This window comes from Ailuropoda melanoleuca, chromosome 16 (assembly GCF_002007445.2).
Source record: "Ailuropoda melanoleuca isolate Jingjing chromosome 16, ASM200744v2, whole genome shotgun sequence".
In the NCBI taxonomy this organism is placed as follows: Eukaryota; Metazoa; Chordata; class Mammalia; order Carnivora; family Ursidae; genus Ailuropoda; species Ailuropoda melanoleuca.
The window spans coordinates 9,764,424-9,769,298 of NC_048233.1; positions in this window are offsets into that span (position 1 = coordinate 9,764,424).

The window sequence follows — 4,875 nt, forward strand, 5'->3', positions numbered from 1 at the left end:
CAGTCAGCATAGCCCTTGGAACCTGACCCCCTGCACTCCCTTATAAAACCCTTTATAACCCCGCTGCCCTGGGGTCCAGAATTTCCAGTATGAGCTCATCTGGATCCACCCGTGTAAAATAAACCCGAGTTCTCCTGCTTCTCCAAGTGTCACTTGGTATCTCTCCGGTCTGATTTTTACTTTTCCGCAACATCCTAACATCCAGAGCAAGTTTTTTATCTACGCAATTAAACAGTTTTCTCTGATTAATCCAAAGGAACACCAAACTAAATAAAGACAAGTTTATTATATCAACTTCTATTTTTTCAGTGTAAAACTATGAGAAGCATTGTTTCCTACCTCAGTTTTACCCCCTCCTCTAGCATGCCAAATAATACCTAACTTAGGAAATTTATTCTATTCTCGTGTATCTTATCACATTCTCCCCTTTAGCTTATTTCTAAGTCCTAATCATCTCTCACCACTAATAATGCAGTTTTGCATGTCTCCTCCATCCTAACTCCCATTTATTAGATTAATCTTTCTCTTAAAAATCAGAAAATTTCAAATCCTTTTTTAATGTATTTCATTAGATAGAACTTAATTTTTAGCAAGTTTTATAAGGAGGTTAGCTATGTACCATGATATCAATACACATAGAACGATGCCCAAGTGTATTAAATTATATAAATATTTGTCCATAATCTGGACACAAGGTCCTCTTACTCTTAATGTCTTTATGCTATTTGCATAGTAAACCATCAGTTTGAGATAACTCACACCTCTCTAATCTTTTCAGCTATTCCCTATTTTCCATCCTTTATACTACTGTACGTGTAAAATAGTTTTGATTTTGGGGTGCCAGCCTAGCTCATTCGAAGAGCATGTGACTCTTGATTTCAGGGTTGTGAGTTCTAGCCCCACATTGGGTGTAGAGATTACTAAAAAAAAAAATAAACTTAAAAAAATAGTTTTTTGTCTTCCATCCTTTGGTCTCCTCTCCCAGAGCATTCTGCTTATCTGGCATATAAAGCTTTCAATCATGTAGGAAAGAAACAAATCCTATTATGTGCTATTATGTACCACACTGCTTTGTAAAATAAATTCCTACATGCTTAATTTCCTAAGGCCCACCAAACAGATATCTTACCTCCAAGCCTTTGCCTATGCAGCTCCTTGCAACTCTAATACTATACTTTATATTTGCCTGATTAATTCCTAATCATCCTTCCAAACCTAGTAAAGGTGATTTAATGTTAGTGGAACATACCAAAATCATGTGGCCAATCAGAATAAACTTAAGTCACATTATTAATTAATGCTTGAGAAAAGATACATAGTGATGATCTCTTGCAACAGCAACGAAAGAAAAAAAAACTTTACTATACTTCATTTTCAATTTTAAATACAGAAAGAAGATTTTTAAATATTTCAGTTTTGTACATCTACCTTCCAACCATCCCAATTCAGGCAAGCTATTTGTTGATTATAAACCAATACATAGATACAATTTTGTTGCTATTATTTGAATTCTTAAGAATGGGAAATATAGAACATGCATTTAAGTTCAGTCCACAAAACGTTTGCTATATGTTTGCCATACACANAGAAAGAAAAAAAAACTTTACTATACCTCATTTTCAATTTTAAATACAGAAAGAAGATTTTTAAATATTTCAGTTTTGTATATCTACCTTCCAACCATCCCAATTCAGGCAAGCTATTTGTTGATTATAAACCAATACATAGATACGATTTTGTTGCTATTATTTGAATTCTTAAGAATGGGAAATATAGAACATGCATTTAAGTTCAGTCCACAAAACGTTTGCTATATGTTTGCCATACACAGATCTAGTAGGGTCCTTTAGAAATACTTGTTTCTCAAAGAACGGTTTTGAAGACAGAAGAAAGACACTGACTCAAGGTATTGTGAAATTTGGGGGAATTAGCACAGAGGATGTCTTTGATGACGCAATCTTTTTCTCACGCCAAATAGCTTCATTTTGTCTGAGGAAATTCCCTTACAGTATGCATACAATTTAGAATAAGCTGAGAGAAGAATGAGCATTTAAGGCTAGATTAAAGGGGAACACGATAATAAACAAATTTTTGCAAATGAATTTGTATTGCTTTCAAAAACGGTAAATGAACAGGAGCGCCTGGGTGGCACAGCAGTTAAGCGTCTGCCTTCGGCTCAGGGTGTGATCCTGGCGTTATGGGATCGAGCCCCACGTCAGGCTCCTCTGCTGTGAGCCTGCTTCTTCCTCTCCCACTCCCCCTGCTTGTGTTCCCTCTCTCGCTGGCTGTCTCTATCTCTGTCGAATAAAAAACANTCACCCAGGCCGCCCCTGTATTACTTTCAAAAACGGTAAATGAACAGGAGCGCCTGGGTGGCACAGCAGTTAAGCGTCTGCCTTCGGCTCAGGGCGTGATACTGGCGTTATGGGATCGAGCCCCACGTCAGGCTCCTCTGCTATAAGCCTGCTTCTTCCTTTTCCTCTCCCCCTGCTTGTGTTCCCTCTCTCGCTGGCTGTCTCTATCTCTGTCGAATAAAAAAAAAAAAAAAAAAAAAAACCCCCCAAAANCAAATAGCTTCATTTTGTCTGAGGAAATTCCCTTACAGTATGCATACAATTTAGAATAAGCTGAGAGAAGAATGAGCATTTAAGGCTAGATTAAAGGGGAACACGATAATAAACAAATTTTTGCAAATGAATTTGTATTGCTTTCAAAAACGGTAAATGAACAGGAGCGCCTGGGTGGCACAGCAGTTAAGCGTCTGCCTTCGGCTCAGGGTGTGATCCTGGCGTTATGGGATCGAGCCCCACGTCAGGCTCCTCTGCTGTGAGCCTGCTTCTTCCTCTCCCACTCCCCCTGCTTGTGTTCCCTCTCTCGCTGGCTGTCTCTATCTCTGTCGAATAAAAAACAAACAAAAAAAACCCCACAAAAAACAGTAAGTGAACAAAATAAATTTTCTTTGGGGTGTTTGTTACTTTGTATAAAATACAACATTTTAATAAAAGAGTTTGGAAAGAACGGTTTTCTTTTTCTTTTTTTTACACATTAGAAATATTTATATTAAGTTTTTTATTTAACATCTCATTCTTAATAGGTCAAATATTTACCATGGATATATTTTACAGAAAACTTTCGCAGTTTTCCCCTGAAAGCTATATCTATAATCTTCATTCCTCCCTTTACAGCTCTTGCAAGTCATACATTTTACTCTACATGTCTTAAGTAGCATCTTCTGCTTTACACTCTTTAGTCCTATGTTAAGAGTCATGGACTTCACATAGATATAAAATCCAAGGATTCTATCCTATTCATGACTGCTTTAGAGGAGTTTGGAAAAATTTTTCAGCATAAGAAAAAATATTTTTTCTAAGGAGTTGGGTGATAATAAAAGTTTTTAATGATATTAAGTTTTAGTGAGTGACAGAACAAAACTGATCTCAGAAAAAGTAGAAACATATATTTCCCATGATTAGCTTTCATTTTAGACTTTAGCTTTTGTCCTTAAATCAAGACTAGACTTCCTATTTTCAAAAAGGACTAGAATAAAAGAAAAGGGTGGAAGAAGACAAAGTGTGAAGAATTACTGATGAGAAAGGTGATTACAAGGCCAACCTGAAATTTAAATCACAGCGAAGGATAGAAGCATAAGAAGTCAAGTTTCTGAACTTTGCTGAGGACCTGCAAAGGTAAGAAATAAGATCTGAAAAATTCTGTAGTACAATAGTAAATTAAATGGACAAAAATTCCCACCCTCTGTATCTTTAAATATTAAACATACATTCTCCCAGTTTATCAATCATGATTAATTATTTTCTATGGTGTTCTTTGAAAAGAAATGCTTGATGTTGCATCTTCTCTAATATTTTAATTTTCTCATTTAGATTTGAACGTAAAGTTTAGCTTCATGTATAATTCAAAACCAGGAACTATGTCTAATTTTACACCTTAATTGCTAGAATTCTATGCATGTTGTGATTTTTAAGCATTACATCAAAGGGTGGAGTAGCAGGTGACGTTAATGAAAAGATGTCATTTGTCTAGCACGTGACATTAAAAATGAAGTGTTAGATATTTTCTTCTTGTAAGTCTTACATGAATCTTATGATTTGCATGGATTATCATAATCATTCTCATAGTTAAAGGGAAGAAACTGAGTTTCACAATTTAGGTTTTATGCCCCAGATTGTATTTAATACATGATGAAGCCAAGGTATGTCTTACGATTCAGTGTTCTGTCTTTTTGCCACTTTACTACATTACTACAGAATTTACAGAATGGGAGTAACTGGAGCATAATAACTACGTATCATTCCATGATTCCACTTATTCAATAGAAGTGAGGGTGGTTATGAAAGAAAAAAAAAGGTCTGTTAAGAAAGTATTTGTTTAGAAGGTTGTAAGACTCGGTTGAGATCTGAACTCAATGATCTTGTATCTCCTGGCTTATTGTTATTGGTTACAAAATGTCCATACTTAGTAGAAAGAATAGAGGTTAACATAGACTAAAAACCTCAGTAATAATGTAAGTGCACTACATGGGGATACAAGATTAGTTTCAGGGATATTTCAGATGAAAGAAAGGTAGGTAAAGCCTTAGAGTCAGTCTGGAAAGCATTTTATTGCTGTCTCTACTCCTCAATATTATTTTACTGATTTGCATACCAATTTTGTATTCAGCCTTTATCACTAGACTGAAACTGGCCTTTCAAATGGCATCAATGATTTCCAGATTGGCAAACCCATGTCTATTGGTGTCAGCAGTACATTTACCTAATTTTATAAGGTGTTATTGACCAAACAATCTGTGAATCTCTCCTACATTTCTCTTCTTTATTATCACACTTCACGGGTTTTCTTTCATTTTCTTTCGTTTCA